This window comes from Thalassophryne amazonica, chromosome 9 (assembly GCF_902500255.1).
Source record: "Thalassophryne amazonica chromosome 9, fThaAma1.1, whole genome shotgun sequence".
Lineage (NCBI taxonomy): Eukaryota > Metazoa > Chordata > Actinopteri > Batrachoidiformes > Batrachoididae > Thalassophryne > Thalassophryne amazonica.
Window position 1 is genome coordinate 48,885,998 of NC_047111.1, and position 12,836 is coordinate 48,898,833.

Below are 12,836 nucleotides of genomic sequence, written 5' to 3' on the forward strand. Positions count from 1 at the left end.
AAACACAAGATGACTGTCAGTCTCCCTCGGTCTGGGATTCCATGCAAGATCTCATTTTGTGGGGTAAGGATGATTCTGAGAAAGCTCAGAACTACACAGGAGGACAAGGCCAATGACCTGAAGAGAGCTGGGACCACAGTCACAAAGATTACATGAGTAACACATGATGCTGTCATGGTTTAAAATCCTGCAGGGCAGCAAGGTCCCCCTGCTCAAGCCAGCACATGTCCATGTTGGGAAGGTGTCGTGACACGGACCCACAACAGGGGGCGTTAATGAACGGACAATGGATAAGCCAAAAAGTAACAATTTAATGTTGTGAAGCGCACAATGAAGTACAGACAATAACAATAGTGCGGAATGTCAATCATACACAAGGTGGCGTGTGGGAAGGCTCGACGATAGAAGACATCTGGTGATAGAAGAGCCGGAACCCACACAGCTTCCACCACCAACGGATCTGAAGAACACTGGAGCCGCCAAGCCCTGCGCCCCAGGTGGCCACTGTCTTCAGCAGTCAGACCCGGTACTGCTGGCAGAGAACAGAAACAGTTTGATGAGTGTGAGTACGCACACTCAGTAATCCCACAGTCTGTGTTCTTTAAGGAGGGAGCACCTCCGCCTCCAATCACACACTCGTGCAGCTCCTGTTTAACCACTTATCTGGTTTGGGGTGTGAGGCGAAGCTGTCACAGTCCACACCAAACGCCAATCCCACAGATAAGGCAATCACCACAGGAAAATGGCTGCAAAGACGTTCAGACTATTAGTCAGTGTTTTCGGTTTAGCAGAGAAAATTACCTGTATGGTAGATGATTTCTCGGCGAGGAGGTGGAGTTGCAGTCCGGCCTTTATGGTGATGGTGATGGGTTGAATGAGTGACAGCTGGTGCTGATGAAGAGCGACAGCTGTCACTCCCAGTGGCTCCGGCACCCTCTCGTGCTTGAAGCCCGCACTCCAAGCATGGCGCCATCTGGTGGTGGTGGGCCAGCAGTACCTCCTCTTCAGCGGCCCACACAACAGTCCAGGCCCGTTTGAAGTTCACCAGTGACCATCTGGATGATCCAGAGGAGGCATGGGAGAAGGTCATGTGGTCAGATGAGACCAGAATAGAGCTTTTTGGAATCAACTCCACTTACCATGTTTAGAGGATGAGAACAACCCCAAGAAAGCCATCCCAACCGTGAAGCATGCGGGGTGGAAACATCATACTCTGGGGGTGCTCTTCTGCAAAGGGAACAGGATGACTGCACCGTATTGAAGGGAGGATGGATGGGGCCATGTATTGCAAGATTTTGGCAAACAACCTCCTTCCCTCAGTAAGAGCATTGAAGATGGGTCATGGCTGGGTCTTCCAGCATGACAATGACCCCAAACACACAGACAGGGCAACTCAGGAGGGGCTCCATAAGAAGCATTTCAAGGTCTTGGAGTGACCTGGTCAGTCTCCAGACCTGAACTCAATAGAAAATCTTTGGAGGGAGCTGAAACTGCAAACCTGAAAGATCTAGAGAAGATCTGTATGGAGGAGTGGACCAAAAACCCTGCTGCACTGTGTGCAAACCTACAGGAAACATTTGACCTCTGTAATTGCAAACAAAGGCTACTGTACCAAATATTAACATTGATTTTCACAGGTGTTCAAATACTTATTTGCAGCAGTAACATACAAATAAATTATTTAAAAAAAAAATCATACATTGTGATTTCCAAATTTTTTTTTGTAGATTATGTCTCTCACAGATGAAAATGTCACACCCCTCCATGAGTTATATTTATATATATATATATACACTCAACAAAAATATAAACGCAACACTTTTGGTTTTGCTCCCATTTTGTATGAGATGAACTCAAAGATCTAAAACTTTTTCCACATACACAATATCACCATTTCCCTCAAATATTGTTCACAAACCAGTCTATATCTGTGATAGTGAGCACTTCTCCTTTGCTGAGATAATCCATCCCACCTCACAGGTGTGCAGTGCAACACATCTCCTTCGCATAGAGTTGATCAGGTTGTCAATTGTGGCCTGTGGAATGTTGGTCCACTCCTCTTCAATGGCTGTGCGAAGTTGCTGGATATTGGCAGGAACTGGTACACGCTGTCGTATACGCCGGTCCAGAGCATCCCGAACATGCTCAATGGGTGACATGTCCAGTGAATATGCCGGCCATGCAAGAACTGGGACATTTTCAGCTTCCAAGAATTGTGTACAGATCCTTGCGACATGGGGCCGTGCATTATCCTGCTGCAACATGAGGTGATGTTCTTGGACGTATGGCACAACAATGGGCCTCAGGATCTCGTCACGTATCTCTGTGCATTCAAAATGCCATCAATAAAATGCACCTGTGTTCTTCATCCATAACAGACGCCTGCCCATACCATAACCCCACCGCCACCATGGGCCACTCGATCCACAACATTGACATCAGAAAACCGCTCACCCACACGACACCACACACGCTGTCTGCCATCTGCCCTGGACAGTGTGAACCGGGATTCATCCGTGAAGAGAACACCTCTCCAACGTGCTAAACGCCAGTGAATGTGAGCATTTGCCCACTCAAGTCGGTTACGACGACGAACTGGAGTCAGGTCGAGACCCCGATGAGGACGACAAGCATGCAGATGAGCTTCCCTGAGACGGTTTCTGACAGTTTGTGCAGAAATTCTTTGGTTATGCAAACCGATTGTTTCAGCAGCTGTCCGAGTGGCTGGTCTCAGACGATCTTGGAGGTGAACATGCTGGATGTGGAGGTCCTGGGCTGGTGTGGTTACACGTGGTCTGCGGTTGTGAGGCTGGTTGGATGTACTGCCAAATTCTCTGAAACGCCTTTGGAGACGGCTTATGGTAGAGAAATGAACATTCAATACACGAGCAACAGCTCTGGTTGACATTCCTGCTATCAGCATGCCAATTGCACGCTCCCTCAAATCTTGCGACATCTGTGGCATTGTGCTGTGTGATAAAACTGCACCTTTCAGAGTGGCCTTTTATTGTGGGCAGTCTAAGGCACACCTGTGCACTAATCATGGTGTCTAATCAGCATCTTGATATGGCACACCTGTGAGGTGGGATGGATTATCTCAGCAAAGGAGAAGTGCTCACTATCACAGATTTAGACTGGTTTGTGAACAATATTTGAGGGAAATGGTGATATTGTGTATGTGGAAAAGGTTTTAGATCTTTGAGTTCATCTCATACAAAATGGGAGCAAAACCAAAAGTGTTGCGTTTATATTTCTGTTGTGTGTATATATATATATATATGCGTGTGTGTGTGTGTTGTCTAACTGCCTGACTTATGACTTATCTTCAACTTGTATCATATTGTGGATCTTGCCTGACTATTTAAAATATTGTAGCTCCATATTTTTTGCTGTCAAGGCCAATTGCTGTGGATTATCCATGAAAGATATTATTAGAAAATGAAAGTAAGGGATGAGAAGATGAACTGCAATGCGAACATGGATTTCCCTGACAGCACATTAAGCAAAAATATGTTGTGTGCAGCATTGTCAACAACATCTCGAAGAGCTGAAAGTCCCTTGAGCACAAGTCTCTCAGACTTAATTGAGTGTGGCCTAATTTCTACCTTGATTTTTTTTTTCCTATAAAAGCACATAAATGCCCCAGGCATTTCATATTTCTCTCCTGTCTTTATACTTCATGCTCCTCCCACCCACACTCATTCTCTTGACTCTCCCTCCAACCCTGACAGGCTTTCTTCCCTTGTCAGTGTTCTCCCTTGAGCTGGTGACACTCAGTGCTGCTTGGCAGTTGGATGACATTGTACTGGAAAGTTGTGAGCTTTCATGAGCTGAAGTGCTGAGTAGAAAATGCTTCTGAGACATTATTAGGTGCATTAAATCCTCCATCAGTTCCTAGCCTGCTAATGAAATGTGTGCCACTACAGGATACATTTGGTAAAAGCATGGACAGCAGTGTTCAATGGCCTCCTTTCCCCTGCTTGCTTTAGCTTGATGAAAGTGAATTGGATATGTACTTTGTTAATGGTCCATTAAAAGAGATGTTCTTTGTCAGCATCTTTATCAGACTTACTAAGAGTGGAACCTGGGAGCAAATCCTTATCTCATGATGCAGAAGTTTTTCTTCTATGCTTGGAAAGCTATCATAGATATTTAGTTCTTGCTTTGATAGATATGTTAACACCTTTATCTTTTTGCAGTCATTTGTAATCTGTTAGGTGTGTTCCTGAGTCCACCTCACCTGGATAGCTAGAACGATTTGTTTAGAAATTTACAGTGGCATGCAAAATGTGGGGATGCAACTGGGTCTTTCTATATATATATATATATATATATATATATATATATATATATATATATATATATATATATATATATATATATATCAGAAAAAATCCACTGTAAATTTTGCAGGTTTTCCCACCTACAAAGGTCTTGGATTTCATGCAAGATCTCACTTCATGGGGTAAGGATGATTCTGAGAAAGCTCAGAACTACACAGGAGGACCTGGTTAATGACCTGAAGAGAGCTGGGACCACAGTCTCAAAGATTACATTAGTAACACACGATGCCGTCATGGTTTAAAATCCTGCAGGGCAGCAAGGTCCCCCTGCTCAAGCCAGCACATGTCCAGGCCCATTTGAAGTTCACCAGTGACCATCTGCATGATCCAGAGGAAGCATGGGAGAAAGTCATGTGGTCAGATGACCAAAATAGAGCTTTTTGGAATCAACTCCACTTGCCGTGTTTAGAGGATGAGAACAACCACAAGAAAACAGTCCCAACCGTGAAGCATGGGGGTGGAAACATCATTTTTGGGAGTGCTTTTCCTTACTCTGGATGGCATTACCCTGACCTCTAGTAATACTGTGAGAAATCTTGGAGTCATTTTTGATCAGGATATGTCATTCAATGCGCATATTAAACAAATATGTAGGACTGCTTTTTTGCATTTGCGTAATATCTCTAAAATTAGAAAGGTCTTGTCTCAGATGGTCTATGATGGTCTATGATGGTCTTCAGTCTGAGCCTCATGTTATGCTCATTAACAGGGGTAATACCTTACATCAACAGAAGGAGCCAGTCCATTAGATTAGATTAAATTAGCTGTCACTCCCTCTGGATGCTAAACCTTGGGGCAACCAGACCAAAGTATGTGTATCCACCCACTGAAACATTTGCTTGACATTCACTTGATTTGCAGACACCTGAAAGTCTGAGGGTCTCAAAATGCATGTATGCATGCATATTGTACAGTAGTGATCAGAATAATAGCAGTGCTGTGTGACTAAAAAGATTAATCCAGGTTTTGAGTATATTTCCTATAGTTACATGGGAAACATGGTACCAGTAGATTCAGTAGATTCTCACAAATCCAACAAGACCAAGCATTCATGATATGCACACTCTTAAGGCTATGAAATTGGGCTATTAGTAAAAAAAGTAGAAAAGGGGGTGTTCACAATAATAGTAGCATCTGCTGTTGACGCTACAAACTCAAAACTATTATGTTCACAATAACAGTAGTGTGGCATTCAGTCAGTGAGTTCATCAATTTTGTGGAGCAAACAGGTGTGAATCAGGTGTCCCGTATTTAAGGATGAAGCCAGCACCTGTTGAACATGCTTTTCTCTTTGAAAGCCTGAGGAAAATGGGACGTTCAAAACATTGTCCAGAAGAACAGCGTAGTTTGATTAAAAAGTTGATTGGAGAGGGGAAAACTTATATGCAGGTGCAAAACATTATAGGCTGTTCATCTACAATGATCTCCAATGCTTTAAAATGGACAAAAAAAAACTAGAGACGCGTGGAAGAAAATGGAAAACAACCATCAAAATGGATAGAAGAATAACCAGAATGGCAAAGGCTCACCCATTGATCAGCTCCAGAATGATCAAAGACAGTCTGGAGTTACCTGTAAGTGCTGTGACAGAAGATGTCTGTGTGAAGCTAATTTATTTGCAATAATCCCCCGCAAAGTCCCTCTGTTAAATAAAAGACGTGCAGAAGAGGTTACAATTTTTGGGTCCAAGGGCCGCAGACAGTTTGTGAGACGACCCCCAAACTCTGAATTCAAGCCACAGTTCACAGTGAAGACAGTGAAGCATGGTGGTGCAAGCATCATGATATGGGTCTGTTTCTCCTACTATGGTGTTGGGCTTATATATCGCATACCAGGTATCATGGATCAGTTTGGATATGTCAAAATACTTGAAGAGGTCATGTTGCCTTATGCTGAAGAGGACATGCCCTTGAAATGGGTGTTTCAACAAGACAATGACCCCAAGCACACTAGTAAACGAGCAAAATCTTGGTTCCAAATCAACAAAATTTAATCCCTCGCAGATGTGTAGAAATCATGAAAAACGGTGGTTATACAACTAAATACTAGTTTATTGTTTCACAGGATTGCTAACTAAGCAGTTTGAACATAATAGTTTTGAGTTTGTAGCATCAACAGCAGATGCTACTATTATTGTGAACGCTCCCTTTTCTACTTTTTTTTACTAATAGCCCAATTTCATAGCCTTAAGAGTGTGCATATCATGAATGCTCGGTCTTTGTGGATTTGTGAGAATCTACTGAATCTACTGGTACCTTGTTTCCCATGTAACAATAAGAAATATACTCAAAACCTGGATTAATCTTTTTAGTCACATAGCACTACTATTATTCTGAACACTACTGTATGTGTGATTGCTTTCCACTGCTCACCAAAAACACATCCCGCCTCGATGTATGATATCTGAACAGTGATTTTCTCAACCCAATCTGGAATTCAGAGATCAATAGAGGAGTTGATGTCATAGTATATGTGAGTCACTGTGTGGGCCCTGGTACCATCCATATTATGTTTTCAGTTCATTGAGGGTGTTCACTCATTGGTGATGAATGTCATTCAGTGTCACTGCTATTCACCTTGTACATTCTTTGTGGGGCTCGAGCAGTAGCTGGGTGACCCAGCTGCTTTCTGCTGTCAGTTTCTTGCTGTATCTATGTGTGGGGCTCTTGCAGTAGATGCCTAAGGATCTTTTGTACTAGATAATGATGAAGCTGTTGTAGTAGCTACATTTGGGGCTCTTTCAGGAGCTGTGTGTGATGCTTTTGCAGTACTTGGCTATGGGTCATTTGCAGCCGCTCTGTGAGGCTTTTTCAGTAGTTGCTCACTAATCTTTTGCTGTTGCTTTCTCTGACACTCCTACAGTAGCTTTGTGTGGGGTTTTCAATTCTCTTATATTCAATTCTTTTCAATTTACTTATACAGCACCAAATCAGAACATAAGTTGTGCCACAGTACTACAGGTGAACAAGGATTAAACCTTATCCACAGCATGAACAAGCACATTGGAGATCGTGTTAAGGATAAAGTCCCTCAGGTGTTTTTTGATTACACTGGTCAACACGATTTTTCTTGCATGGTGTTTTTCAACTGATTTGGGGTCATTTGTGGGCACTAAATCTGAATCTGTTGTTAGCTTTTGTCAATCACATCACATTTTTGAGATTGGAAAACATACTTGTACCTTTCAGCATTGATGGTGCCGTTACACATGTGTAAGTTGTCATGGGCACTAACACACCCCAACACCATCACAGATGCTGGCTTTTGAACTTTGCACTGGTAACAATCTGGATGGTCTTTTTCCTCTTTTGTCTGGAGGACACGACTTCAATGATTTCCAAAAACAATTTGAAATGTGGACTCATCAGACCACAGCACACTTTTCCACTTTGCATCTGTCCATTTCAAATGAGCTCGGGCCCAGTGAAGGCGTTTCTGGATGTTGTTGATGTATGGCTTTCGCTTTGCATGACAGAGTTTTAACTTGCACTTGTAGATGTAATGACAAACTGTGTTAACTGACAATGGTTTCTGAAGTTTTCCTGAGACCACACGGTAAGATCCTTTATACAATGATTTTGGTTTTTCATGCAGTGCCGCCTGAGAGATCAAAGGTCACGGGCATTCAGTGTTGGTTTTCAGCTTTGCCACTTACGTGTAGAAAGTTCTCCAGATTCTCTGAATCTTCTGATTAGATTATGGACTGTAGATGATGGAATCCCTAAATTCCTTGCAATTGAATGTTGAGAAACATTCTTCTTAAACTGATGGACTATTTTTTTTTTTCACGCAGTTGTTCACAAAGTGGCAATCCTCACCCCATCTTTGTTTGTGAATAGCTGAGCCTTTTGGGGATGCTCCTTTTATACTCAATCATGACACTCACCTGTTTCCAATTAAGCTGTTCACCTAAGGAATGTTCCAAACAAGTGTTCTTTGAGCATTCATCAACTTTCCCGGTATTTTGTTGCCACTGTCCCAGTTTTTTTTTAAATGTGTTGCAGGCATCCATTTCAAAATTAGCAAATATTTGCACAAAAACAAAAAAGTCTATCAGTTTGAACATTAAATATCTTGTCTTTGTGGTGTATTCAATTGAATATAGGTTGAAGATGATTTGCAAATCATTGTATTCTGTTTTTATTTAAATTTCACAGAATGCCCCAACTTTATGGAATTGGGGTTGTATTTCTCGTATCAAGCATTAAAGCAAAACCTGCAGAAACAGTATTATGGCTTGTTCCAATTTTGCAAACTTGGTTTAAAAACTATGCTTTTGAAGCAGCTTTTGTGCATGATTATTGGTATCAAACTTGTGAGTGCATGAGCAACTTTTGTGTATTCCATCAATACGGATCATGCAGATTGTAAAAAAATGTGATGTGATAAAGGAAATCTGAGCTCAGATTCAGTTTCAGCATCCCAAAATGACCCTAATTCAGTTCTCAAAGTCCATGTAAGAAAAACAAATGTTGACCAGTGTTCAAGGAAGAAACCTCAAGCAGACCAGACTCAGTGGGTGACCATCTGCTTTGGCCACACTTACAAATACAAAAACAAGCATAACACAGAATTGTTCAAGCGTTCTGTGCTGCACTTGTAGTATCTGTGGTACTCTTGCAGAATCTGGCCTCAGAGAGTAGCTGTCTGCGATGGTCGGGTAGTAAATATTTATGGGGTTCATGCCACAGCTCTCTATGGAGCTCTTAGCTGTGTCTCTTGCAGATGCTGTCTGTAGGTCTAATGCAGTAGATGTTTGTAGATATCTTCAAGCAGCTCTTCAAGAGTGTGTTGCCATAGCTGTCTGTGTGACTCTTGTCATAACTATCTTTGGGGTTTTGTAGTAGCTGTGTGTGGGCATCATGTATTCACTCTCCATCAGGCTCTTGTCAAATCTCTCTGTGGAGCTCATGCAGTAAGCCTTTGCAGCAGCTGTGTGTGAAGCTCTTGCAGTGGTGATCTGCATGGATCTTGCAGTAGCTGTGTGTGAAGCTGTTGCAGTGGTTGGGTCACTTGCTCCAGTTGTGTGTCAGGCTCTTGCAGTAACTCTCTGTGAAGCTCTTGCAGTGGCTGGGTCACTTGCACCAGTTGTGTGTCAGGGTCTTGCAGTAGCTGTGTGTGAAGCTCTTGCCGTGGCTGGGTCACTTGCACCAGTTGTGTGTCAGACTCTTGTGGTAGCTTTATGTTAAGCTCTTGCAGTGGCGGTCTGCATGACTCTTACAATAGCTGTGTAAGAAGCTCTTGCAGTGGCAGTCTGCATGGCTCTTGCAGTAGCTGTGTTTGAAGCTCTTGCAGTGGCTCGGTCACTTGCACCAGTTGTGTCAGGCTCTTGCAGTAGCTCTATGTGAAGCTCTTGCAGTGGCATCTGCATACCTCTTACAAAAGCTGTCTGTGAAGCTTTTGCAGTGGCGGTCTGCATGGCTCTTGCACTAGCTGTGTATGAAGCTCTTGCAGTGGTGGTCTGCATGGCTCTTACATTAGCTCTCTGTGAAGCTCTTGCAGTGGCATTCTGCATGGCTCTTGCAGCAGCTGTGTGGGAAGCTCTTGCAGTGGCTGTGTTACTTGCACCAGCTGTGTGTCAGGCTGTTGCAGTAGCTGTATGTGAAGCTCTTGCAATGGCGGTCTGCACAACTCTTACAATAGCTGTGTGTGAAGCTCTTGTAATGGTGGTCTGCATGGCTATTGCAGTAGCTGTGTTTGAAGCTCTTGCAGTGGCTCAGTCACTTGCACCAGTTGTGTCAGGCTCTTGCAGTAGTTCTATGTGTAGCTCTTGCAGTGGCAGTCTGCATGGCTCTTGCACTAGCTGTGTGTGAAGCTCTTGCAGTGAGGGTCTGCATGGCTCTTACAAAAGCTGTCTGTGAAGCTTTTGCAGTGGCAGTCTGCATGGCTCTTGCACTAGCTGTGTGTGAAGCTCTTGCAGTGGCGGTCTGCATGGCTCTTACAATAGCTGTCTGTGAAGCTCTTGCAGTGGCGGTCTGCATGGCTCTTGCAGTAGCTGTGTGAGAAGCTCTTGCAGTGGCTGTGTTACTTGCACCAGTTGTGTGTAAGGCTCTTGCAGTAGCTCTATGTGAAGCTCTTGCAATGGCGGTCTGCACGACTCTTACAATAGCTGTGTGTGAAGCTCTTGTAATGGCGGTCTGCATGGCTATTGCAGTAGCTGTGTGTGAAGCTCTTGCAGTGGCAGTCTGCATGGCTTTTGCAGTAGTTGTGTGTGAAGCTCGTGGTGTGGCTGGATCACTTGCACAGGTTGTGTGTCAGGCTCTTGCAGAACCTCTTGTGGGGCTTTTGCAAAAATGGTTTGTGTGGTTCTGGCAACAGTTCTGTGTATGTCTCTTGCTGTATCTCTTTTGTAGGTCCTGCACCAAGTCCTGATCATTCACTTTTCCCTCAGCAATATATGCCTCTGTGGATTCAGTGAAAAACACAAACATACAAATGTGCTTTTTTGCTTGATAATATACATGTACACATGTATGATGACACATTTGTTACGTACATAGAAATAAATAGAAGTAAATAAATTGACTGCATTTATATAGCACTTTTCCATCTGTACCAGATGCTCAAAGCACTTTACAATAATGCTTCACATTCATCCTGATGTCAGGGTGCTGCTATACAAGGAACTCACGACACTGGGAGCAACTAGGGGATTAGGGACCTTGCCAAAGGCCCTTAGTGATTTTCCGGTCAGGCTGGGATTTGAACCAAGGATCCTTTGGTCTCAAGAGAGCATTTTGCAGCTGTTCTACTAAGAATAATTGTGCACATGACAACGGGCAGTAATGTGATGTTGTAGGCAGCAGTATGTAAATGAGGACTTTGTGTGTGTTAATGACCATAAGCACAATCCAATCAGCCACTTTCAGGTATGTGCAAAATATGACATTGTAATTGAAAAGTTATTGAACATTTACTAAATTGAAAATGTATGTGCCTTGAAAATTATTTGTCTGCTTTTTTTATGGGAGGTGCAAAGTGTGTGGGAAATTCTATACCATATTAAAAAAAGTATTCCAAGTCTTTAACTTGTGCAGACCCTGATACAGCTGTTAAAATTAAAATAAGGATATAAAAAAATGCAAGGCAGCTCCATAACTATTCTGATCCATAACCTTCAAACAGTATTCAACAATAACAAACTTTTAGTTGTCCACTTCATGCTTGGACTTACAGCAGTACATCCAGTCAGTCCAGATTGCTTTTGTATTCAAATGAAATATGGCTTTTATTTGGCTTTTAAGTATTTATATGTCTTCTGTGTTCATACACAGCACTGTAGAATATTATTCAGCTGTTTGCTCTGCTTTGCTTCCTTATCTCTTTTCAAAACATCAAAATTGTATGAATTCCACATGACTGTCAGTAAACATCAGATCGCTGTTGTCACGTTTGTGTTGCTTCATTCTTTCAACTGTCCGTCCACGGTCAGTGATTTGGTAAACAGCCACATCACTAACGCCAACGGCTGAGAGCCAGTCCCTTGTCCATGTCACAGCTCTACCGTTAAGATCACAACAGTCGTCCACTGTCCTCACCCACTATCACCTGCCATCAAATTCTCTTAGACTCTTCGTGGTCACACTTATAAACACATGGATAAACTTGCGTGACTTTCTCTGCTAGACTCACAAAATCCTGGTGTAGCTTAGCCCGGCGTGGGAGAGAGATTTAATGTTCGTGACAGTAGCAAAGAAACATGTCCCATTCCACGCCATCAGGTGAGGCAACATGCATTGTTAGAATTCTACTGGCCACACATCCTTATTTAGATCCATTTATTGAAACCCATTTCCCATGCTGTGCCGGGTGTATTCCTGTATCCTTTCTGGGAGGCTCAGACAAAAATCTTACATTTCTCCCTCAAAAATCTTATTTTTGGAAAAACTGTGCAAGTAATAAACACCACAACTGCACAATTTTGATGTACTCAATGTGAAACTGTAAAAAAAATCCTCTTTTACCATCTGTTTGAATGTGCAAGGCAAAATGGCATTTGTTTGCATGTGATCTGGAGTTTGCACATAAAGCTTGAGTAAATCAGAAAGGGTTGAAACTCACAGACCCAAAAACTAACACTAGAACATGATCCATGTCATCAAGTTGACCCAGACACCAGTTCATAGACATTTAACATGAAGGAGCAGTGTGGTGTTGGTGTCTCTAAAAATTCTTATTTCCTTTTGACCTTTGAATTTTTCCAAGGTAAAGATTTGTGCAATTAGAAACTAGTGTTGGCAGAGGTTTATGTTTTTACCAGCACAATGCTGTAGTTAACAATTTTGCAAACATCTCAACAAAAAAAAAAAACCCTTTTCACATTGTCATTATGGGGTATTGTGTGTAGAATTTTGAAGAAAAAATACTTAATCCATTTTGGAATAAGGCTGTAAAATAAAATGTGGAAAAAGTGAAATTCTGTGAGTACTTTCCAGATGCACTGTACAGACAAGGTAATGAGTACACACTTAAGTTGATGTAAACAACAATAAT

The 12,836-nt window shown here is 42.5% G+C and overlaps 1 protein-coding gene across 1 annotated transcript in view; it reads left to right on the top strand.

Moving 5' to 3' along the window:
- Positions 1-12,836, top strand: part of gabra6b (gamma-aminobutyric acid type A receptor subunit alpha6b) — a 139,934-nt gene that overhangs the window by 23,704 nt on the left and 103,394 nt on the right. The window lies entirely within an intron of this gene.